At 41.2% G+C, this 27,190-nt stretch overlaps 1 protein-coding gene across 1 annotated transcript in view; it reads right to left on the reverse strand.

Annotated features, from left to right (window-relative positions):
* LOC132866551 (histone-lysine N-methyltransferase PRDM7-like) overlaps positions 1–25,906 on the reverse strand; it is a 42,918-nt gene extending 17,012 nt beyond the window's left edge. Inside the window, exon 1 of the mRNA XM_060899377.1 lies at positions 25,758–25,906. The gene's annotated coding sequence lies outside the window, so the exon portion shown is untranslated. The remainder of the gene's footprint in view (positions 1–25,757) is intronic.
* Positions 25,907–27,190: the final 1,284 nt, after the last annotated feature.

Consider the following 27,190-nt stretch of genomic DNA (forward strand, 5'->3'; position numbering starts at 1 on the left):
AAAAAAACAATTTGAACAGAATCTCACAGTATGATGCTGAAGCTGCTTAAACAATGGAAAATAAAATACCATTTTGGCAAAAATGTTGGCATCCATTAATTTCTTGTATTAAGTAAAAAAAAAAAAAAAGTGCACACAGTCCTTCACTGTAAACATAACACACTTCAGTGTTGCCAGATACTGCTGACGTTTTCCAGTCCAAAATATGTTCAAAACCCGCCAAAATACACTTGAAATCGTCCAATCTGGCAACACAACGCACATGCTGCTTCTCTTGAACACACGGAAGTAAGGCGGAAGGTAGTTTGTCGACGTCACCTCAAGACGACGCCAACAATTGGTCAAATTTGCGGGAAAGTTGCGGTGATTGGATATAATTGCAACACCACCCTGAATTCGCGGGGATTGGTTGAATTTGTGCTGAAGTTGCAAACCGCAACATCCTGGAGGCTCTGTTTTTTTGCTTGGCCCAGACTTTGTCTCCTCACTCACTGTAGCTTTAGGTACTAAAAACCGATCCATTTTGTCTCTCACGTTGCGCGCCCCACACTTTGAAAAGCCCTGGATTAAACCAAAGGAGTCTGTAGCATTAAATGAAACTAGTCCTCTTGGTTGCAGTTATATACACCAGCCTCGTCTAACTGGCAGAGAAGGCATCGCGATTCTTTATAATGATTATCTCAGCATGACACAAAAACCTGGACAGTTAGTATGAAGAACTTCAAACGCATTTGTGGCAGTGGGGGCGTGGCTTAGGTGTCAGTTTGTGAATGTAGGGCGGGGCCAGGGAAGGTGAGTGGCAAAGTCAATGCACCTGTTGTCAATTAAATGTGTGTGTGTGCACGCGCATGTGTTTGTTGCAGTGACTGTGGAGAACAGAAAAAGAGGGAGAGAGCAGAGAGAAGAGATTTCCCCAGACCAAAACACAACTGTGTGTACGCACACGTCTGTGTACCTAAACAGACGTTAAAGCTGAAAAACAACACGAAAATAAAAAAGGTGTGTGTGAACGTCATCTCTCGCCTGCCATGCTTCTGTACTCCACCCACATGAGGGACGTATTAGAGTGGTGCCGAAACCCAGGAGTACAGAAGGGAACCACCACATGAAGTCTTCCCCATTGAAGGATCTCATCCATGCCCTCGCTACTGCCCAGCAGAACCAGAATCAAGCGCTGACCGCCCTCCAGAAGGAACAAGAGCAATGCTTTGAAGCCTTGATACTGGCCCAGCAGGAAGATCGCCAAGCGATCCGGCATCTGCTTGTGTTGTCGGGGACCTCGACCGCAGCGGACTAGGGATCGACCGATATGTTTTTTTTCAGGGCCGATACCGATTATTATGGAATTGGGATGCCGATAACCGATATGTGCAACCGATAAATGTAAACATTATAATTCACATGAAATTAAACATAGCACACACTGACACAGACCTTCATATCCATGAAATGTATGTTTAATTGTAAAATTGAACATGAAATTTTGTGCAGGGCGATGCCAGCAGCTTTTGTACAATAAAGTCAAACATTAGTTAGAATAAAATGAGAAATAAAATAATAATAAAATAAATATTCATCAATAAAAAAATAAAATCACTCCCTACTATATTACAGCTCACCATTTTCAGTGGAAAATAAATGAAAATACACTCTGGATTCTTTTACACTAAGAACTAAGTAAGACTTACCAACTTCAAGTAGTTTTTAAATAAATCATGTGTAGGGAGCTGCCTGCAGCATTTTTTAAAAAGTAAAATCAAACATAAAGTAGGTTATCACTCCCTATTATGTAACAACTTAACAAGTAACCATCTACTGTACATTCTAATGCTTTTAATGCCCAAGACTAATATTCCCAATTTAGGAGGATTATATTGTAGTGAAGGAAGCACAGTTGCTCTGCATGTTAAAAGCTCTGGTTAAAAGGAGCGGCTGCTCCTTTAAGAGTCTGTTCAGAGAACGGAAGTCGGAGTGAGGGGGCAGCCGCGGAGAATCACTTGCGCAAGAATTATAAATACTAGTGGAGTACATTACAGCGCAATGTGAAGTAGCATAAGAACATTTAAGTCAAGAGTTTAATTGATGCATTTCGTTCATCAGCGTTTATCCAAGCAAGTGTGCATCCACGACACAATTAATTACTGAGCCCACAACAAGCGTCCTGACAAACTCCCTACAGTATTACATAGCCGACTAGCACCATATCACACCTGGCTTGTTTAAATGTTCAAATAGCGCTTTATAAAGTTACCCAACATATACAAGTGCAATGCGCTTTTTGAGCACGAGTCACGTCATGAAGTTTACTCATCACCATAACAAATAGCCAGTAGGCTTGCGCTAGCCTACAGAGCACAAACACTACATTTTATTTCATCTTCCCTTGACCACCTCTCTGTATGGCTGTCATTCTACTGTTCGAGTAGAACTACTGACACCTTCACAACGTTTCCAGACGGGGATTTGAAAATGACTGCAGCCTACATTATGCTGAGGACTGCTTACTATGGACAACATTACATGTAGTTTCAGCGAGACTAGTTGGTTGTAGGCTAATTCAAGTGCTTCCTTCCGTAAGCTAAGTTTGCCTGGCTACACAGATGCAAATGGACAATTTTAACGAGTAGTAGATGAAGAATGTAAACATATAATGATGTTGTGCTTTTGCAACTTGTGCGTTTGTGACTTATTGCGGCAAAAGCAGCGTGTCCTTACCTTGAAGTGGGATCTGCTTCTCCCCGAGTGCCCGTACGGCCGCCTTGAAACAGTTCACAGCGGTTAGCTACGCGTGTCGATTGGCTGTATCCCTTGTGCCAAACAAATCAGATGTTGTGGTGGGCGGGACCGTGTTCTTGAACTCAGAGAGGCGAGTGCAGGAAAGGACATGCAGTGACAGTCGCGTTAGGAACGAAATGGCTGCAAAAAGGCATGTTATCGGCATATCGGTGGAAATTATGGCCGATACCAATAACCCTAAAAATGCAGAATATCGGCCCGATATATCGGCCAGGCCGATTATCGGTCGACCCCTACAGCGGACTCTCCCCACAGCACCCTCACAAAGATGGGCCCGTACAATGATCTGGAAGGCTTTAATTGCTCACTTCAAGCCAGCAGCCGAAGTGTGGGGGTGGCCAGTCGAGCAGCGCGCAGCATGCCTACTTCCGCTCCTGACTGGCGAGGCACAGCCCGCCACACAGCAGCTCGCTGCCGGCATCCAGCTCATATACACCGACCTGAAGAGAGCCATCCTGCAGTGTGTCGGCCACTCTCTGGAACAACATCGCCAGTGCTTCTGGACACGGACATTGGAGGAGGTCAGCCGGCCGTTCACATTCGACCATGAGGGTGAGGGTGGAAGACCATGACACTAACAGGATCATCGATCTGGTGACACTGGAACAGTTTATCGCTCAGCTTCCAGAAGGAAAGGCAGACTGGGTCCAGCGTCATCACTCAGCGTCCCTGGAGCAAGCCATCAAGTTGGTGGAGGGCCATCTGATGCCGGTTCCGACAGCAGGCAGATGGGTCGCCTCTTCTCCCTTCTCTTCCCGTCCCCACCACAGAGACGGGGGCTGGCTCCCCACAGCTGGCCCACCGCACCAGTGGTGTCCTCCCGTATTCTCCTTCCGCATCTGTGATTGAGGAATCACACAGTGACTGGAGCAGCCCGGCGGTCCTGGTACCCAAGACTGATAGATCGGTCCGGTTCTTTGTAAACTATAGAAAAAAAGTCAACATGGTGTCTAAATTCGACACATACCCAATGCCTCGCATTGATGAGTTGCTTGATCGGTTAGATGCTGCTCACTTTTATTCGACACTGGATTTAACAAAGGGATATTGGCAGATCCCATTGACTCCTCTATCCTGAGAGAAAATGGCCTTTTCCACACCGTTTGGATTACACCAGTTTGTCACACTTCTTTCTGGGTTATTTGGGGCTCCTGCCACATTCCAGCAGCTCATGGAGAATATCCTCAATCCCCACACTGCCTATGTGGCAATGTACCTTGACGACATTATCGCGTACAGCAATGATTGGCCTCGGCACCTTGAACACCTTAGGGCTGTCCTAGAGTCACTGAGGCATGTGGGTCTCACAGCTAACCCGAAAAAAATGTGCAATTGGGTGGGTGGAAGTACGGTATCTGGGTCATGGGCAGGTGTATCCCCAAATTGACAAGACTGCTGCGATTGCGGCTTGCCCGAGGCCCAAGACCAAAAAGGGGGTGAGGCAGTTCCTGGGGCTGGCTGGCTACTATCCTAGGTTCATACCCAATTATTCAGATGTCACCAGCCCACTGACTGATCTCACTAAAAAGGGAGCACCAGATCCGGTCCAGTGGACGGAGCAGTGTCAACAGGCTTTCACCAAGGTAAAAGCTGCAGTGTGTGTGTGTGTGTGTGTGTGTGTGGGGGGGACTTTTACACTCCCCTGACTTCTCTCTCCCCTTCATTTTACAGACAGACGCATCGGACAGAAGGCTGGAGGCCGTTTTGTACCAGAAGGTGGAGAGCAAGGAACTGTAAATCAGCTGCAAGCTCTCGATACACGAAAGTATGTACAGCACCATTAAAAAGGAGTGCCTGGCCATCAAGTGGGCGGTCCTCACCTTCCAATACTACCTGCTGGGGTGCCCCTTCACTCTCTGTTCGGACCACGTGCCCCTCCAGTGACTCCACCGCATGACGGATGCCAATGTGCGGATCACCCATTGGTATCTCACCCTCCAGGAGGTTACATGGTTACATTCGAGGTGGTCCACAGGCCAGAGCACAGATGGTGGTGGCAGACTTCCTGTTCCATTGACGGGGGAGTCCACTGCAGGATGGATGGCTCCCCGGCCCGAGTCGACCGGTGGGGGTATGTGGCAGTGGGGACATGGCCTAGCGGCAGTTTGAGAATGGAGGGCGGGTCCAAGGTTTCTTTATTTGTACCATACTATAGTCCTGGTAAATTCGTTGTGCAGGCAGGAATTCAGCGAACCCAATACAAAATAACAGCTACGTAAAATACATTGTAACAGACAAGACAACAACAGTACACACATCCTAACATATACAATCCTTAAAAGTGTGATCTTTAAAAAGTGCTTCATCATCAACTGTTCAGTATGAACAAAATTATTCACCTCTGGGCCTTACTGTTCAGCAATACAATTGCTGTTGGTAAAAAGCTCTTTCTGTACGGTTTTGTCCTTCCCTTAGGGACCCCAAAACGACGACCAGAGCAAAGGAGCTGGAACTCACCATGCAAAGGGTGTGAGCCATCTTTAAGAATACAGGTAGCTTTATGTTGTAACTATGTCAAAGAGAAGACATGGTGGGTTGAGGCTTCCCAATTAGCCACCCAGCCCATTTATTTGGTTCAGGGAGTTTTTGTCCTGTAGTGACAGATTACCAAACCAAGACACGAAGGCAAAAGAAAACAATGACTCAGTAAAAGCACAATAAAATAGGGTCAGCATAGTTTTAGCAATGTTAAAACGGAACAATTTTCAAAGATAAAACAACTGATGATGTCCCCTCTTGCATACTGTTGCAGTTCTTGTTAAAAGTCAATTTATCATCAATGACAATCCCAAGATACTTGTAATTATCCACGCGTTCAACAGATTGGCCCTTGATCTGTGAAGATTCTCAATCATCCAGGTCATAGTAAACTGTGGGTGGTAGAAATGGGCAACTGGACTTGCTTGAAGATTCTTGAAAACGTTTCACCTCTCGTCCAAAAGGCTTCCTCAGTTCTGTCTGACTAAAAATGGCTTCTTTAACTCCTCACTCATACCAATGATCCTCTCTGGCTAAAATGCGTACATTACAATCCTGAAATGAGTGTCCTTTGTTGTTAAGATGAATGTAGACAGCCGAGTCCTGGCCTGAGGAGCTGGCTCTCCTGTGTTGGGCCAAGCACCTGTATAGCGGTTGTTTGGTCTCACCAATATACGAATCCATGCAATTCTCACTGCACTGAATTGCATACACTACGTTGTCCTGTTTGTGTCTGGGTATTCTGTCCTTAGGGTGGACCAGTTTCTGCTTCAGGGTGTTACTGGGTCTGAAATGTACCGGAATGTTGTGTTTGTAGAAGATCCTCCTGAGTTTCTCAGATAGACCAGAAATGTAGGGAATGACAATGTTCTTGCATTTGTTCCTGTTATCATCCTTGTCAGTTATGTTCCTTTTTATGCTCTTTAGGAAAGCCCAGTTGGGATAACCGCAATTCTGAAGTGCTTTCTTGATATGATTCTGCTCCTTCTCTTTTCCCTCTAATGTTGTAGGAATGTTCTGAGCCCTGTGTTGCAAGGTCCTAATGACCCCCAATTTATGTTCCAGTGGGTGGTGAGAGTCGAAAAGTAGGTACTAGTCTGTGTGTGTGGGTTTCCAGTAGACCTCGATACTAAGGCTTCTGTCTTGTCTAATGTGTACATCACAATCCAAGAAGGCTAGATTATTCCCACTGACATCCTCCCGAGTGAAGTTGATGTTGCTATCCACTGCATTGATGTGTTTCGAAAAAGCTTCCACCTCCTGGATTTTGATTTTAACCCAGGTATCATCCACATATCTAAACCAATAGCTGGCCACTCCTGAAAAAGTGGTCAAAGCTATATGTTCCACTTCCTCCATGTATAATGCTTCTGTCTGTAGAAAGTGGTAGTCAGGCAGAGGTCAAGCAGGGTGCAAATCTGATCCGTGGTGAGTTTCGTTCTATCCAGTAAGGAGCTATCCTGAAGGAATCGTTTTCTTACAGATTCGACTGCTTCTGTGGTGGGAATGCAGGTGAACAGAGAAGTGACATCGTAGGAAACCATGGTTTCATCTGAATCTAGTTTGAGGTCTGCAACTTTAGAAGCAAAATCTTGGGAATTTTTGACATATGGTGTATTCCCAACCAGAGGAGCCAAGATGGTGGCTAGGTGTTTAGCAATGTTATATGTGACCGAGTTTATACTGCTGATAATAGGTCTGAGAGGAGCTCCTTCTTTGTGAATCTTCGGGAGTCCATATATGAGAGGCACGGCTTCCCCAGGGTACAATCTGTAGTAAAGAGATCGGTTGATAGCTTGGTCCTTTTCTAGTTGTTGCAAACAGCGAACAACTTTCCTTTTGTAACCACTTGTGGGGTCCCTCCTCAATGTTTCATAAGTGGTTGTATCACTGAGGAGACCGGTCATCCTGGAGTGGTAGTCCGCTGTATTTAGCACCACTGTGCATCTCCCTTTGTCAGCAGGAAGGATGGTGATGTTCCGGTCTCTTTGAAGCACTGTAAGAGCCCTCCTTTCTTGGCTGGTGAGGTTGGAGGGGGGTGCTTTCGCACTGGATAGAGCAGCTGATATCTTCAGTCTAAGTTGTTCTGACTCCGTGTTGGTCAGGTTGTTGTTCCTGATGGCTGTCTCTGTGGCTGTGATGATCACAGCCTCCTTTCATTTCCGTGTAAATCCCCGTTGTTCGAGGAGAGGGAACTCTGAGAAAAAGCACTCTTTGCTTGCCATATTGTGTCTCTTCCCTGCACCTGAGCACCGTTACCAAGGCGACGAGCTCCACTCAGGGAGCAGAGATGGGAGGGGCTGCTCTCGCTCTCTCACACACACACACAGGCTCACAGCATCTGAGCCTCATAGCCTGCGATAGCGGCTGCTATGCGCACTGCAGCACACTCACGATTTCCCACAGGGGAATTGTCGTCTCTAGTTTTGTGTTTACTCCCCCCCGCTGGCTACTTATTTGTCATGGCTGGCAAGTATGAGCCTTAGTGGAAAGCCCTGCATAGCAAGTCACACATTCACACAGTACAACTCCTGCAATAGCGACTGCTACGCCCACTGCATCACTCTCACGATTTCCCACAGGGGAATTGTCTAGTTAAACTTATTCATTCAGGGATGTGTTCTCTCTCCCTTACTTTTTATCCTTTATACAGATATGTGTAAGAGTGTCTATGAAAACAGGCACATTTTACAATTTGCAGACGATACCGTCATTGTAAGTTTGTTACACAGTAATGAATACAGCCATGGTCCAGTCGTGGAGGATTTTATTAGGTGGTGTGATCTTTCTTTCTTGGTGCTTAATAAATCCAAAACAAAGGACATGATTATTAATTTTAGAAATCAGGCTCCAAACCATGATCCCACAGTCATCAAGGGCCAATCTGTGGGTGGTAGAAATGGGCAACTGGACTTGCTTGAAGATTCTTGAAAACGTTTCACTTCTCGTCCAAAAGGCTTCCTCAGTTCTGTCTGACTAAAAATGGCTTCTTTAACTCCTCGCTCATGCCAACGATCCTCTCTGGCTAAAATGTGTACATTACAATCCTGAAATGAGTGTCCTTTGTTGTTAAGATGAATGTAGACAGCGCTACAAGGCTCCCATGAACACGTAATTTTTTGTCTCTAGTGTAAAAAATGTGGACAATAGAGCGAGTTGAAAACAAGTGATTTTGTAGTAAAATCGCTTTCAGGATTATAATGGGAGTCTATGGGGCAGCGCGCCTGTCCTCTTGTTACTTTCAGGCTTCTCATTCACAAACTGTAAATCCTATCGTTTAGGTAGACACATTGTGTGAATCAAGACAAGTGTGACTCCCACTTTTGAGAAAATTGTGTGTGTAGAGTGAAATTTGTGGCTGAAAACACAGTTTAAATGAGAAAGTTTGAGCTACTTTTTCAAGCTCTCTACACTCTAACTTAACGAGCTCCACTGAAGTGTAACGCCATAGACACTAGGGCTATAACGATACACCCAACTCACGATTCGATTCGTATCGCGATTTTTGACCCACGATTCGATACGCCCACGATTTTTTTAAAATGTTTTTTTAAAGTAGTAAATTTGACTTAACATTTACTTACTTACATTAACTATTTAATAACAAATAATTCAGACCACTGCAGAGAATGAGTAATATGTATGCAAAAATGAACAAATGTATATCCAAAGATTGTTTTAGTTCTCAAAATAATACTGTTGAGCCGGAAGCTCTGTTTTTTTCAGTTCTGAAAAAGTCATTTTTCCAAATCGTGTAAATCCGTTAAGATTTTTTTTGGGGGGTGGCTCTCTCACAGTCTCACTCTCATAGGGCCAATGATTTTCTGTGATCGCGGAAAACAGATGGAAATTATGGAATTTTTATGGTGAAACATTGCTCGCGTGTCAAAATGTAACTGCCGCAGAAGGCTTCCGCCCAAGCAGACATGCCTTCAGTGTTGCCAGATATTGCTAACGTTTTCCACCCCAAAATATGTTCAAAACCAGCCATAAAGCACCTAAACCTGCCCAATCTGGCAACACTGCATGCCTTTCCGGTCAAGTGATTGTGATTGGCTTGTGGCACACCTAGCCAGCCAATGAGCTGCTTGTTTACAGATTCGCTCCCCGCGTCGCAACCAGAATGGCGACCGCTTAAAAGAAATGAATGCTCTGCCAGTGGTGAGTGTGGACATTGTGTGACTCGCAGAAGATTGTCGCAGGTTGGCGAAAAAACGACTTACTAATAGATATAAAAAAAATAAAATTTAAGTAAGTTTAAAATGTAATTTAAATAAAAAGTATTCATAAATTGAAGTTTGGAAGCGCCTCTGTTTTTGGGCTGAGGAGAAGTTTGAAAGGGTGTACCACGATTCTGCCTTCTTGTATCGCGATACGGATCGTGGCTCTGCGTATCGCGATTTCGATACGCATATCGTTACAGCCCTAATAGACACCCATTATTAAAGTCTGAGTTTCTCCAGAATTGATCGGGAGTAAACACAAAAACTCCTGTGCACGCAGTTCCAAGGATTAAACGTATTTTCCACAGACCATTTATTTATTCACTTTACTCAAAGTAAAATGGCAGTAAATCTTCTTTCTTTTCTTGCGTATTGCATCATGAGGCGTTCCTGGCTTGTAAATCTCTTATTTTCGGTGCATGACACATTCACACAACTGAGCATGCTATGAATTAACAACGACAACGGTCTGCAGTGGGGCTACACAATTAAACACTCAGCGAACATTTCTCCATTTGTGTATGAAAATACACTCCAACCACTCAGTTTGGTTTCATTTACAACCAGCGGTGTCTTTTGATGCCAGTACGTAATTGAACGAGAGAAGACTAGTTTACCGGAGACAAAATAAGCGTTATCTCTGCTTCTGTTCCCTCCGATGTCGCCTCCGACGGCCCCGACACACTACTGCCTCCGCACACACACCGCATGTCGGGGCCACGGATGAGTTACTCTCCCTTGATCAACGAAGTCGGTGGGGAATTTGTGATTATCAGTACAAACAGCGCGAATCACAACTTAAATGAGTGCAGTTCAGCTTGACATTATTGTCAGTCCGTTAGATAAACATTTAAGTTTATTAAAATCGAAAATTAATATTTAGAGCCTGTGGGCTACAAAAATAAGTCATTAAAGTAGTCGGCTGTATGGCCGGCAGCCGGCGCTTGTGGAAAGCCCTGCTATGATGCTCAGATGCTATGATCATGTGTGTGTTTGAGAGAGAGAGCGAGCAGCCCCTCCCCCATCTGCTCCCTGACCGGAGCTGGTTGCCTTGGTGACGGTGCTCAGGTGCAGAGCAGCGACATAAGATTACAGGCAAAGAGAGCTTTTTCTCAGATTTCCTTCTCCTCGAACAACGGCGATTTACACGAAAATGAAAGGAGGTATTCACAAAATTCTTTCACATTGAGTGCTACAAGGCTCTCATGAACACATTGATGTAATTTTTTTTGTCCCTAGTGTAAAAAATGTGGACAACAGAGTGAGTTGAAAACAACTGACATTTCTGATTTTGTAGTAAAAGCACTGTCAGGATTATAATGCATACATGTCAACATATACGGAATGTCCGTATTTTATACGGATTTGATTCAATAAACGTAGTATACGGGCGTACAAATAAAGTTATACGGATTCTTTAAAAAAACTTCAATATTTATTTAGAGTTATAATCAATTCCCACGATGATAAAAGAGCGCATAACATTTACAAACGTACTGTACACCACAGAAAGCACAGACAGCCAGTAAAGAGTCTTATGAAATTGCACGTTATCTTGTGGTAGCGAGACTTCGTTCCACTTTTGATCATGCGCACACCGCATTGCGAGAATCCTGCCAACCGTGAAGTAACATTTTGTTTGAAACACGTATTTCCACCTGAGCGACTTTCAATAGCGACTGAAAAGATTCTGAATGAGCACTCCAGCAAAGAAATTCAAAACACAATACAGCGGTAGGTTTCTCCCTGTGTAAAGTCAAACTGGTTTTTAATGGTGTTTGTTTACATTTGGGAAACACAGGGGAAAAATGTGTTTAGAAAACTGGAAAAAAAGTGTGTTTGAAAGTGAGATCACTGCAACTCAGCTGATTGACTGGAATGAGCATTGCTAGTTAGCGGATTATCAATTGCAGCTGGGCTCGTTGCAGCTGAGCGTGAGCTGCAAACTGAAGGCTCATAGGTGTGTTAATCAGCTGATTAGTTGTGGGGTGGTGGGAGACTAGTAAGAGTTACTTTAAAACTGTTGTGCTTCTGACCTACTTGAGTTAACACTGTGCAAATGTGGCATTTGGGAAACTGGAGAGGCAGCCGGTAAGCATTTGTATTTTGTTCTGCTTTATTTAATGTTAAAATTTACTGTGCTGCATCTCCGTGTTTGGTATTTGCTTTGACAATGCGTGGCCATGCAACAGTGTTGGGCTTTCTATTTGAATACACGCAGTGTAGTGTTTGTACTCCATTGTTGGTGTCTTATTGTTGTGTGGTTAAGTATAAACCTGGGCACAGATTCCTTCATTGCAATATTTATCTGCATTATATGGTATTGGTAGTTGCAGTGGATTTGTGGGCTACTTAAAGCAGCTGTGAATGGCCAAATTGAGCGTACTGCTATGGCTTGTGTGGTTGTATTGGTTCTTCTGGTAGTTTATTTCCTTGTGATTTTAATGTGTATACTAAGTAGTTAAATCTTATTTTTCTACAGTCATATTTAAGTGTTATCTGGGTTGTAGTTTAAAATATTTATTCTCATATGTCTATTTTGCATAAGTATTTAAGGCATATTTGCATAGTGCATTTCTACATGTGTATTTTGCAAAGAAGCATTGCATTTTTGCATTTTAACTGTTAATTGTTGTTGTGGTTTTTCTATTTTTATATTTTCAAAGGTTTTTCACCTAAAGAGAAAATTAAAGACAAAGCTAAAGGAAAAGTGTTAAGAGCTAAAGAGAGAACTAAAGACTTAAAAAGCTAAAGACCTGTTAACTGTTTCTACCATCTACCTGCCATTGCAATTTTATAGATGTGCCTTGAACTTTAATAAAAAGAAAAAAAAAGAGGAAATGGAAACAGTTGTCTTGTCGAATCCTTTGAGTGAAGTCCAGTTACCCTAAACCTCCACCAGATGCCACAATCCTTTATTCAAGTTGGGGAAATTGCACAGAAATAACCAAACAAAACCGACACGGCTTGACACCCTGAATGGAAGGACCTTTTCAATGGCATAATCCAACCGGCAGCCTCCAAAAACAACGAATACGCACACTGCACACTGTGTGCGCGTGACATCAAAATTGCAGCATCGGGAGTGTATGATGTGAAAGAACATTTCAAATCGAAACTAAACATCGGCGGAATGCAAGCCAAAGGCAAAATCAGCCACTGATGACAGTATTTGCGCGCTCAAAAACTGATATGCCAACAACTGGAAAAGACAGAAAACACAAGGTAGTGGGAGTTTTAGTTCAAGTTAGGCAGTGCTCTGTTTACCCCACAGTAATGCTGACTGTGAGAGAGTTTTCTCTCAAGTCAGGAAGATACACACAGAGAGCAGAAAGAACCTGAATGCAGACACACTGACCTGGCCTACTGCAGTGTAGGATCAACACAGCTAGACACCTGCTGTGACATGCAGCCTAGTGAGGTATTGGTGCAGAGTGCTAAAAAAGCTATCATGGAGTACAATTCAGAACATTAGAGTGACACTTTATGTTTTTGTCAAACATTGGAGCTTTGTATTCATTCTGAAGGTTTATTGTTATTAATATTGAATAAAAAGTAACTGGGATATATCATTGCTAATTATCATTCAAATTTTAGGTAAATTATTTTAATTTGCATCTTATAAGGATTTTATAAGGGAAATAAGGATTTTGGAGGTTGGTTATACAGGTTTGATTGACCAAAGGTTGACATCAGGCTTGTGCAAAATTCAGAATTTCAGAATTTAATTCAATTCAGGAAGTGAATTTGAATTGAATTTGAATTGGCTCCACCCCCATAGGATATGGAATTGAATGTGCATTGGAATTACAGGAAGTGGAATTTTAAATTCATTGCAATTCAGAGAAATTCATTCTAACCACATATCAGTGAGAATGTGATACTTAGCATGTGTTTTTCTTCCAGATTGGAATAATTATATCGGAAACACAATAAATGCAATACAGAGACTATTATTAAGCATACATTCTTATATTGAAAAGCAATATTTTCATTTTAAAGTAATCAAATAACACAAAGCTGTGGTGAATGCAATTATTATTTTATTTACTTCATGGGCTAACAGTGTTTCATTTAATGATCATCAGCTCTTCAAACGTTTTATCATTGAGGCGGCATCGCTCTGGTCGGAATATCTTTCCACCAACACTAAATATCCTCTCAACAGGTGCAGAGGAAGCAGGTATGGCCAGATATATGCATGCAAGTAGAGCAAGGTTTGGGAAACGATTTTGGTTTTCTTTCCAGAACAACAAAGGGTTGGTACCCTCTGCCAAACATGCGACACTCAAGTAAACTGGGAGCTCATGTGAGGATGCATCAATTGGCACAGAAGTTGTTTGGGTATCCATGTAGGAAAAGAGTCTGGGACATTTGACATTTGCGTGGTTGGGTATTCATGTCAGAAGTGGCTTTTGGACGTACAGAATCAACTTTTGCAGCGAGGAGGTTTCTGATTGTGTTCTGTTCTTCACCGTTACACCAGTCTAGCTTGAATCTTGGATCAAGAGTTGCAGCCATCTGGAAGCACTCCATATCTTCATATTTTCCAAGTCGCCTCTCGAGTGCGGTTTGTAAGGTGGACAGAAACTTCTTGTTCCCAGTAATTTTGGCATCTTTAATGGCATGTCTCAGTCCTCTCACACAAGGAATAACATAGCTTGATGTTACAGCTTTCTCTGCCTGACAGCGGTCTGTGACCTCCTCAAAGGGTTCTAAAACCTCAGAGTTCCTCAATGATTTTAAGTTCGTATGGTGATAGCTGAATTGGGCAGTGGAGCTCAGCAAGGACATCATTTGGAACTTTAAGAACTGACCTAAGCATCTTCAACTGGCTATTCCAGCGTGTGGCATTGGCAGGCTGAAGTTTGTGCATTCCCTCCAGGGCCTCTGCAGCATGAGTGAATTTGTGGCAAAATGCAACAAACTTCTGAACCTTTCCTAGGAGGCTTTTTATGGAGGCAGTATCATCCAAAGCATCGGACAGTACCAATTGGAGAGTGTGGGTAAAACATGGTAGTCTCTCAGGTGGAAAGTACATCATTTCCTCTTCTACATTGACCACCTCTACACTGGCATCATCCTCCTCCTCATCTTCTCCATCACTCTCACTGTCACTCACATGCACTGGTGGAAAAAGACTGAAGGCCTTTATCATGTTGGACACATTGTCCGTTATGATGAAAGACACTTTGCTCTGAATGTTGAAACTGTGCAGTACTTGATCATAAACCTGGCAAATATTTTCTGCAGTGTGCCTACCTTTAAATCGCTGAGAGCTCAGCATCACACTTTGCAGGTTCTAATCATGAAAGAAATGGCCAGTCATTCCTAAAAATGACCTCATTGATCTGTTGGACCATAAATCAACTGTTAGGCAAATATGGCCAGCATTTGTCATGGCATTTGTGAGATGGTCTTTCACAGATTGTGCACGCTGTGGTATGAGGCTGTCTCTGAGAGCTCTTCAGGTAGGCACTGTAAATGCTGGTTGTGCAAGCTGGAACATGCCAATGAAGTCCTTATGCTCAACTGTAGAGAGGGGGAGGAAGCCATTGGAAATCAGACTAACAATGCTATCTCTCAGAGCCATTTGATTTGTATTGGTTGAGGACCACTTGGCTGATGTTGATGGACGGTCTTGGTGTGTTTGACTCATGCCACTGCTGGATGCAGACCCCATCTCCAAGACTGCAGGGTGTTTCTTCTGAAAGCAGAAAAGCCAATCAATGTTTAAGAGTTTTTATTCTTTGGATCTGTATATTATGGTACAATTCTGTATATTTCGCATAATTGTATCTGTTGTAATCTGTATGCTGATAATTCCATATGTATAGTGCCATCTGTTGATCATACTAATTTAAACTTCTTTCCCCCATTGTCCTGAGTGCATTCTGCTCACATAACTTATTTGTATATATGCTGCACACAATGACTTGCCATAATTATCCATACAAGCTGTAAAAATGTATCTATTCTGTAAATACTGCATTTGTTGGCAAATACTGTACATTCTGTACACATGCACTGTGACTTTTTGCACTTCTTATAAGATGCAGAGATGCCTACCCCAAATTTTGAATTTCGGTATTCTTGAAAACATTTTTCAGTATTTTGGAATGACTTTCAGTAACATTAATTTATGCTTTAATTATTTATTAATTATAAATTAAGCATTAATTTATGCTTAATTTATAATTTATGCCATTATAAAGGAGGTATATATATATATATATATATATATATATATATATATATATATATACCAATATGTTGAACATTTAAATTATTAAAAAGAACTGTTTTGTGTGAATTGAATAAACAAAACGCGAGCAGCCATCTCAACTGAATTTCCACTCAACAAATTTCTAGACCATACAATATATTACGGGTCCCAAGAGTGGTACCAGCAGTAATAAAGATAATGTACCTGTAAAACAGGTGGATAAAATGACGAGATGACACAGGCTGCTGCTTTCACATACTTCATCCAAAGTGCATCTTTTATTTACTTCCAATCATGTTAGAATATCAATGTGCAATAATCTCTTATAAGTGTGGTTAATCACCAAACATGTTCAATACATTCATATTGTCAGCACTCATTAAACATGCTCACATATTCCAAACATACATTCACAGTCACCTTTACACAAGCAATAATATGGCTGAATTAAACTTGGTCTTCATTTCTTTAAATACAGGCTACATGTAGCTGCCTAATAAACCAACTGGCTGAACAGTCATACTGGATAGAATTCCATTTCATAGCAAGGACTAACACAAAGATTAGAACATTCAACCATTCAAACTTACTTATCAATGACAATATTAATGTATCCAAGTGATTACAGTTACATACTTTATACTCAATCAATTATTCAAGATGAAAACCATTCATTTCAGTGTCATATCTCAGTATTTACATTCATTGCTACAGGCTAACTGTATATCAAAACTGTATTCTGTGTCCATACTTTACAATATAGCATTCCGTACACCAGCATATTTAATCCTCTATCCTCGTTTAACTTATTAAAATAATCATGTCTTATAACCAGTGTGTATTTATCCATTTATACTCTTGAAACTTTGTTAGATTATGTATCTTATCTCCAGTGTGTCTTAACTTATTTATACTCAAAAAACATTGTATATTATCCATTTCATACAAGCAGTGGGTGAACATATTTATACCCATGAAATTTCGTGAAATAACAGTGTCTAAAAAGTGTCAACAGTGTTCGGAGCTCACAATGCTAAGTTAGCAGTTGCTATATAAATGAATAGGATCTCAAGGAATCCAGCTAGCTCGTAGACGGCAGCTAACAGTCTGAGGCACTTTAGTTTACCGCCTCGGATAGCTCGTGAGACGGCGGCTGAACATTTACCTCAGCTAGCCGCTTCATACAATGGGAAACTTTCTAATATTACCGTATTGGCCCGAATATAAGACGACCCTGAATGTAAGACGACCCCCCCTTTTCCAAGTTCATCTTTGGGGAAAAAGTTTTTTGAAGACCAAATGTTCATTCATATAAAGCGTATTTATTTCAAAATTCTGTTTAAAATTAGAGGCTTTTGTTTTTCACATTTAAATAGAGGTCATTTCAGTCTCATTTCCGTGAACACTTTTCATAGAAGTAAAAAAAGAGGCTAAACTGCAGGCTACTAGACAAGCCAAATTAAAACATTTAAATTGCATTAATTCAACAAATTTGTCAGGTTTAGATTGAAAGTTCATAAACTTCAGAATGTCAATGCATTAACTTCCCATAGCCTACGGGTATATGGAATAAATTTGCAGAACAGTGCAAATGCTTTAAACAATGCATTAAACAATACATTAAGGTTTACAATAATAAACAACTGAAACAATGGAAAGGGTAGTTTGCTAAATTACAGCTACTCAGCACAGAGATCCTCAGCCTCACTTTGCTCACTCTCACTGTCCTCACTTTCGTTTTTGGCGGCATTTTGTCTAGTCCGCGAATTTAAGACGACCCCCCTTTTTAAGAGCTATTTTTTTTACAACAAAAACACCGTCTTATATTCGAGCCAATACGGTACTTCTATATTTAGAGTTCGAAATCACACAAACAAATGATCAAACAAACAGTCATGAGTTACAGGCACTAGCACAATGACGGGGGGGGGGGGGGGGGGGGTGTTTACCCAGTACTAACCTGTAAAAGAGGTGGATAAAATGACGAGATGACACAGGCTGCTGCTTTCACATACTTCATCCAAAGTGCATCTGACGGCTGAGCAGTGGTCCGCCCCCTTAGCAACCCAGACGCAACTGCAGCACCTGTGTCACGCGCTTATGTTCCTACTAGGCACTAGGCCGTTCTAAAGTAATAATAGTTAAGAAATATGAAATACTAAACAAAAGTAGTAATACACTTAAAGACCTGTGGTCACCTATTTTGGGTGCGCCACAAATATATCACATTTTTATAAATACAATAGTGTTCCCTGTTTGCAGACATTACAGTTGACTACCAATCATTGGTATTGAATGTAACTCCTCAAAAGTATTATATTGCCTGGCAAAATGTTCTACCTGTTAACGGATTCTAATAAAATTAAAAAAAAAAAAAGTTCTTATTTCATGCCAAAGAGAGTCCGACATTGTTATCTTAATGTCCCAATATATAAATACTTCAGCATAATGCTTCAGATGAGACATTGAATAAAATGACACTTATAATTGTATTTAAAACAGTGGAATGATCAATTTTTTTGCCACAATCCCAACAGCACTAATCATAAAATTCTGTTTTTGATCAGACTACATGTACATTTGCACTTGCAACACTGAAAAGACTTTGAATTAAAGAAGTACAGCCAGTGTTTGATATTTCAGTGAATAAAAATCAGACATGTAAAACGAAACTGAATACGTTTAACTCACATTTCATGGCACTAATTGGCAAGTTCAACTCCAAGCATAGGTCAACCATCACCGCTTCAGCACGTGTCACGTTCCGTGTCTTTTCATCCACAGATTTCGTAAAAAACTGCTGGATACCCCCAGATTTACTTTCCGCCTGACTCGCCATTTCAGCATACTCCATATGTTTTATTTGTAGTTGACATGCCGCGTGCAGTCATCGCGACCACCATGAGTGATGTTAATGTCAGTTCTACACAGTTTGCAGTGCGCGTATCCATTGCCCTTTTGACTGGGTGTAATGCACGGCCATTCTACCGTATCGAAAATAGCGCGAACAAATGTGCGGAATCTGCGCATGTCACACACAGCATGTGCGGAATCTGCGCATGTCACACACAGCATGTGTGGTTGTCGTAAAAATAAATAGCCTAGCCGTGAATCGCGCATGGATTGAAAAAGTCGCTTGGACATTTAAAAACAACTCACTGGAATTTTTTAAGACTTAATAATAATTCCGTACAGAATAACACTGCTTGCCGTAACATTGTATTTACGTAACTTTTCCGTACAAAATACGGCCAATCCATACTAGTAGGCATCTCTGAAGATGGTTAACTGCATTTACTCTTGCTCTGTATCCTTAAATGTGGAATGACAGTAAAGTTGAATCTAATCTGAAAAAATCCAGTCAGCAAAGTTGCAATACAACACTGTTACATCTATGTATTCTCTGCTTCTCTATAATGATGTGCCCAGACCCCTTATTATGTCATGGTCATAAAAAATACATTAAAAGATTACAAATCTGTTACTTTACCTGGAGGTGTCGTTTGAAATTTGAGGTTGCCTTTATGGAACCACAGACTGGAGTACTGCAGTGATTGCAGATTGCTCTGTGGTTTCCATTTGTTGTAGGAATTGGCTCACCAAAATGAATGAGCACAGATGTCCTTTTAGTTGTGTTATCATTTTGCATGTTGCTGTCATCAGAAAACTCAAAAGTACAAACCAGCTATAGCCCTTAAATAGGGTAGTACACAACAGTCTACCCAAAACAAAATGTCCGAAATGTCTGGACAACCATTTTGAAGACTAGGATAAAGTAAAGCATTCTAGGAAACGAAGTCTTGTCTTTTCTAATTTCACACCATTTCAATGTTTACAATTTTAAGGATCAGTTTTATGGAGTATATATTTGTAGTGACAAATTGTGGTACAAATGGGCCTATTTTCTGTTAAATATAAAAAATTGTGCTGTGGACATAAGGTAAGGCCCTATATTAATACACTGTGTATGTATTAAATACATGTTGCAATCATAAGTCTGTACAGAATCATTGTTAACTGTACTTCCATTATCATGAATTTCTTTGAATTTCATGGAATTCCAATTCTACTTCCTGCAATTCGAATTTGAATTGCAATTCCACTTCCTGTTTTGAATTTCAATTCAAATTCATATTGAAATTCAAGAGTTGAATTGGAATTTGGGGGTCATTCTCAATTCAATTCAGAATTTCGTACAAGCCTGGTTGACATGTATGATAATGGGAGTCAATGGAGCAGTTGGGCTGTGAACCTGTCACTTTGAGGCTCCTTGTGCGAAAACTGTAAATCCTATCGTTTAGGTAGACACATCGTGTGAATCAAGACAAGTGTGACTCCAACTTTTGAGAAAATTATATGTGTAGAGTGCAGAGCATTTTTTAAGGATTTTCCACTAGGAGACCAACTGGTCTGGGCAATACAATCACAGGCCCCAGAGTCCATGCGGCTGCACCGCTGCAGCATATTCTGTGATGCAGAATGGTTCACCAATCACCATACAGACAGACAAACACACTACAGTCACTACGTTTACATGCACATAGAGAGAATCGAATTTCTGCCGTTGCTCGACTGAAATCGAAGTTCAAAATGCCATGTATACACCTTAATTCGGCTGAAATTGAACCGAACTTGATTTCTCGGAATCGAGCTACACGACCTAGTTTATGGGCAATTCCATGTAAATGTCAACCTCACCATGCAAAAATAAAGCAACATGTAATACATCAAAACCACTCCCAGAGATATCACCTAGGCCTGTATTTTACAGATGTGAATAAGTTGAACCAATTTGTAACCAACCTAATATGTCACAGTCAGTCTTTCTTTCTTATAATGTAAAACCCAAGCTAAAATCAACTTTGATCATGTACAATTCTATATTATTGCCACAAGCCACAGAAATGTATGCTAAAATCCACAAAACAGCAAAACAATAGCCATCCTAAATATTATTTAAGAACTTTGATAGTTTTAGCTGATATTTAGAGAGTTTTTCAAAGGGTTATGGTGGCTAAATTGCTGATTTTCTAAACATATGCCATGTCTATTTCAGACGCGTCACATCCATAACGGAATTTCGTCACATCCATAACGCTGACTTTTCCTTCCGAAACTCTGCATGAAATACAAAATATTTTAAACAAAGATTTTTTAATATTCACCTTGGACCCCTCTATCAAATGGATATCTCCATTTCGACATTAGGTTTACAATTTCACAGAGTTTGATAAAAATGTACAGTCACCCAAGAAAAGTGATACTTTTTCTGTCACATCCATAACGCATCTTTTATTGGCATTTTCTGGCATGCCCTAGATGTACTATGGGAATTGTTCTTGTTCTATCACTTCTCCAGTATGGTACAGCCTTAAAATATGCAACACCTGTTTAAATACTGGGAGACAATAAAACATGCACTGGGTCATTTGTTGCCATTTTGAGTTCAAGTGTCACGTCCATAACGCTGGAATTGCTCTTATGCGATTTCTGCCGAGCTACTTAGTGCATGTATACCCTATCGAGCTAGTTGTCGAGCTACTTCCGGAAGTGACGAGTGACGAGACCACAAGCGGGAAACACAACAGCCTCGGTCGGCATGACAACAGTAGTAGCAAGCAGCAGAAGAGGTCAGGAGGAACAAACGAAGAAGAGAAAATGGCAATGTAGAGCTCTCTGAAGTGTGGGTGGAGCACAGAGGACGGCAGGGCAAAGCTTCTGGTACTAATAGGCTTTTTATTGTCAGACTTTTCAGTTTAACAGCCTACTTTTATTCTTGAGAGAAGCACACGCGCGCGCTGTGTTCTAGTCCTGGGATGAGCTGTCCCCTCTGCTCTCCCTCTGCCTCCTTAAATAGCGCGCGGTTACTGGGAAGACACACACAAACATGTTAATTACCGTCAGGTGTACCGTCGTTCTGCCACTCACCTTCCCTGGCTCCGCCCTCCTGTCACAGACCGGCGCTTGACCACGCCCCCACTGCCACAGGCAAGCAGAAACGTGCACTTCTGGAGCAGTGAGGAGAAAGAGTTCATGCTCATTCAGCTTAAGGAGCTGAATATATTAAAATTCATGGACGGGAGAAAAACGCGCAATGGAGAACACGGAACTGATAACTTTGTTTACACTCTTGAATAGCTCTTCTTCATGACGACAACCGGAAGTGTACCAACACGATGGGGCGTGTAGCGCCACCTGTGGCTCGGGTGCACAATGCACCTCACACAATAGCCCGATTTCATTGTGTGCATGTAGGATTGGATTTCTCTGGCACCCTGCTGGGACCTTCAGCTCGATTACCGACAGCAACTCGATTTGGATGTGCATGTAAACGTAGTCACTGACTACACAGCTATCAAGAGCAATTACCAAGCACAAATGTTACAGGGGCAAAGACAGGTTTTTAATTTGGGCACCATGGCGAGCCTAAAATTTTTTTTTTTTTTACTATTTTCGCGCGTAGCGTGCTGAAAATTTGACGTATCATTTTTAGTAATTTTTTTAACCAATTATAAATATATCGAGCAATAAAAATAATAGAAATTACATAATCATGTGCAAGTATAAAGTAGTGCTGTATCTAAAAAGTCAAAAGTTTTCCCCATCATTCTGAATAAATAAAAAAGATAAAAATATTTTGTAAGCCTAATTATGATCACAGCATCTATTTGGGCACACATCTATTTCAATTCAACTTCCAATATAATTTGGTATAAATTAATTTGGGCATAAATGGGATAAAAATAATTTTCACTTAAGTTTAAAAATAAGCTGGTACAAAGCAGATTACATAAAAGTCTTACATAAAATGTCATAAAAATCCATAGTGTACCTGGCAACTGTAAGGCAGCTGTTGCAGACAAGTCAATGACCTCGACCTTGTCAACAATGTCATCTGATGTCTTCTGACTGTTCTGTCATGTGATAAACCTCCCCATTCCCCCGCCTGTAGACTTAATAATGCCATCGATTGTGCATTTTCCATGAATATATGAATTGCTCTTATTATGTGATTTACCAGTTGTCTTAGGTCTACCACGACCCGGCATGATGACCACTTGTCAATCTATACTATCAACAGTATCACAAACCGACAGCCACGTGTTATCATGAATCGTTGAGAATTTCACAACATAAACAAAGGAAGTATATTTTATGACATTCAGACGTCAGAGACTCCGACACGGTTTACGGTAATCGCTAGACGCATTTCATGTTCACTTCATGTTATGAAGCGACTGAACAACAAATTGAAATATATATGCCAAAAAATGACATTTAATAATAATTTAAAAATATTTTGGGTTCTCCACCCTTATGAAACAGGATATTTTCTTCTAATTTGGGTGATTTTTGTAAGTTCTATTTTTGACCTTTTGACAAGCCCGTAATTTGGGCGCCATTATACGGTATGTAATTGGGGCTGTATTTGCCCTTGTGTTATGTCAAAGGCACTCAAAGTTACACAGTAATGACATCGGATTCTGACATCAGCCATCTCAGTAACCAAATTTTAGCTTTGTTTTTCTTAACCAACATGATCTTATGTGTATATCTTATAACATAGATCTTCGTTTTCCTTGTTAAATGTATACTTACATGGTACTTGGTTAATTAATTGCAACTGATTGAACCAAATGATAAGACATAACTTGGTTTAAAATTTGGTCTCCCAGTGAAACTGGTTTGGCATTGACTAGGAGACCAAATCTGGCCACTGGGAGACCATCCCAGTAACTACGTTAAATGTTAAAAAAATGCTCTGGTAGAGTGAAATTTGTGGCTGAAAACACAGTTTTAATGAGAAATGTAGAGCATTTTTTTAAAGCTGTGTACACTCTAGCTCGACTGCATAGACACTCATTATAAAGTCTGAATTTCTCCAGATTTGATCATGGTGTTTGATCTGTGACTGATCAAAAAGTATAGAACCTAGCAAATAAGTTGAATGCCAGATCCACACAGGAGAAGTTTGTCTCCGTTTTAAAGTTTGAATCATGTCTCTAGGTGAAAGCATGCCAGAGCAGCGGATGTTTGAAAAATGTTGAAAATGTGCGATTTTTTTTTTTCATTGATTCCCATAGAAATGAATGGGAAATTTTGCGTGATTTTTTTCGCGACTACGTCGCAAAAAAATCATAGAATGCTGAACAAAGTAGGGGTGGGTATTGCCAAGGACCTCACAATACGATACGCATCACGATACTTGAGTCACGATACGATACGTTATTGCGATATCAAAATTTTGCGATATATTGCGATATTCTACATAGTTCACTGAAAAATGTAAACTGCATTATGCATCTTAAAATCCGAGTTGTATGTACATCAGATGATAGTGATAATTCATGGGACAAACTGAGTCAACACAATGTAATTCAAATTATCCATGCCATTTTATTGTAACTATACAAGCGCAAGTTACAACATATTTGCAGGAACAACAAACTGTCTGAAACACATTGAAAAGTGCAGTGTGCATCTTAGTCTCCCTGAGCACGATTGTGAAACAAAGTGCAGTGTGGGTCAGTGTCCACACACTGAAACTGAATTGAAACCTCAGTGAATCATGTTTCCTCTGAACTTTGAGTAAATACTCAAAATAAAATGCAGTGTCTCTCAAACACTAAAATTGAAAATGCAAAATAAAAGTGCAGCTTCTTGCCTTTGGCCTTAAATGACAAAATTAAGTTCACAGTTACAGTAAGTCACATCACTGAAGTAGATGGGAGGACTTTGGCGCTATCCAGTGTACTGTAGTTTGCTTCGGGTCGGGTTTCGGTGGCTCCAGCTGAGCTAATATGTCGGGGTGGTGTCGTGCTAAGTAAGTTCGCAAGTTTGTTGTGTTACCTGAATATCTAATTGGAGCGAAACAGGTTTTGCAAAGTACGTACTCTTTGTCCAGCTCACTGTTTTTTTTTTCTCCTTTCCTTTGGAATCCAAAGTGCCTCCAAACATCTGCCTTAAAGTTCGGCGGCGTCTCTAGGTTTACATTAACAGCTATGCTTGCTTGTTTTTTTTCCTCACTGCAACCACCGGGAAAAAAAGAGAAGACGAAGAATGCCTTGCAGTGAGGTAGCGGCACAGCGACACCTCGTGGAGCGGAGGTGCGGAAGTCGTACTGGATTTACAACCCGTCTGAAACATGATTTATTATTTGAAAAAATATCGATATTGAATCGGAAGACAAAGTATCGCGATATCGCCGTATCAATATTTTTGCCCACCCCAGAACAAAGTAATGCACAGCGAGTCCGATCGAGCCGCACGTTTTGATGTATTGTTTGTCTGTGTGTGATGTACGGTTATTGGGTTATTCGAAATCGAAATTTGTACAGAAGATGAATAAGTTTAAGAAGAAGAAACACGCAGAAGAAGAAGAGTTTGCAGTGCCTAATGAAGCCCTGCGTATAAAACCAGCCCTGAGTTAAAGTAAGAGGTTTCATTGCTGCCAGAGCTAATTGTTAGACACAGTTCTCTCTCTCCAGGGATCAGAGGCTTCGAGCTCAACACCATACGATTCTTCCAACAATAAGACCTCCCGGTTCGGGAAACCATGCCTAAAACAGTCCCCTATGATTTCATCCATTTTCATTTTCAGTGTGTAAAGCTTTCTGCTCAACACACTGCAGAGGGAATGATTCTGCCTGATTAGCTTAACAACAACAATAATAATAATAATAATAATAATAATAATAATAATAATTTAAAAAAATAAATAAAAACCCCGAGGAAAAAAGTCTGTGAGAAAACAAGTTGAAATTCAGAAGTAAAAAGTTGGAATTGCGAGGAAGTCGCAATTTAGAGAAAGAGAAAAAAAACAACAACCCGTGATGGAAATGAACTTGCAGTGAAGATTTAAATACTTTCAATATACAACTAAACAGGTTAGCCAAAATACAACTCTCTCCTGAGTGGATAAATAGTGCACTATCTAGGGTGCACACGGCATTATTTCATACTGAACGTAGTTCCTAAAACAGTAAAGTGGAGATATATTTGGGATTCGACCACACACCTTCAGTTTAACTTACCTCAGGGTTTTAAATCCTCAGCGCCAGACACAATAACGTGTTTTTATTTTTATAACTCGAGGGGCTAAAGGGTTTTAAATCCTCAGAGCCAGACACAATAACGTGCCTTTATTTTTATAACTCGAGGGGCTAAAGCGGCTGAGACAAGCAGCGGTTTTTTTCTTCTCCAGTGTTTTCTGGCGGTTGGAGAAGCAGCTACTGGACGCGTTACCGCCACCACTTGGACTGGAGTGGAGTTTCAGGGTGGAGGACGCCTATCCCAGCCCAAAAGCCAGTATCTCACTGGGCTGCGAGAAATTGCGAACGTCATGCGCGAGAGAGTTTCAAAAGTGTCTTGAAACATTCGCGGGGCTTCTCAATTTCCTCACATGAGTCGCAAAGTGTCGCTCCTTCATCGCTGATATTTTGAACATGTTCAAAAAATTAGTGCGACAAAATTTCTCTCAAAATAGCCTCAAATGCATCGCTGGTGTCGCAAAGCTGTAACGAACCCTTCTCAAGTCAGTTTCCGTGAGACAGGAAGTGTGAGTTCTTCAGCCAGTATCTCACTGGGCTGCGACAGCCTGCGGCTAGTTGGAGACACAGCAATTGCGATAAAATATGTGAATATCAATTCAGTGTGATTCCAAGTGAAAATTGTCGCTAATTCCTATATTTTATCACAATTGTTGTGTCTCCAACTAGTCGCAGGCTGTCGCAGTCCAGTGAGATACTGACTTAACCCTCACACACTTCTACTAATAACAATTATAATGTAATTTTAAAAAGTGTAATGTTGCATGCCTGGACCCATTTGGTTGTTCCGAACATGTCCGGATTGGGGTTTTTTGTTTGTTTTTCTGCCAGAAGCTAAAATTCTCTGGGGCTGGAATAATAAAGACTCTGGGGCACATAAAGCCAGCATCTATTTGAACTGCTGCTTATTTGAACAGCATCACACACCTGCTGTCTACCCATTTCTATATGTAGGAACTCATAGACATTTGGCTAGTGTTACTTGCAGTTGACACCTCTCCCTTCCTGACTTTTGACAACATCAGGATTTGGACTCTCAATCTCTAGATGAAAGGGGTGAATCAATGCTTTTCTGTTGCACCAATTAGGCACCACTGCCCAAGAAGCTCCATCCATCCATTATCTGTTGCTGCTTATCCTGTCCTACAAGGTCGCAGGCAAGCTGGAGCCTATCCCAGCTGACTATGGGCGAGAGGCAGGGTACACCCTGGACAAGTTGCCAGGTCATTGCAGGGCCGACACATACAGTAGACACAACCATTCACACTCACATTTAGAGCCACCAATTAGCCTAACCTGCATGCCTTTGGGGGAAACCGGAGCACCTAGAGGAAACCCATGCAGACACAGGGAGAACATGCAAACTTCACACAGAAAGGCCCCCATCAGCTGCTGGGCTCGAACCCAGGACCTTCTTG

Source organism: Neoarius graeffei, chromosome 18 (genome assembly GCF_027579695.1).
Source record: "Neoarius graeffei isolate fNeoGra1 chromosome 18, fNeoGra1.pri, whole genome shotgun sequence".
NCBI classification, from domain to species: Eukaryota; Metazoa; Chordata; class Actinopteri; order Siluriformes; family Ariidae; genus Neoarius; species Neoarius graeffei.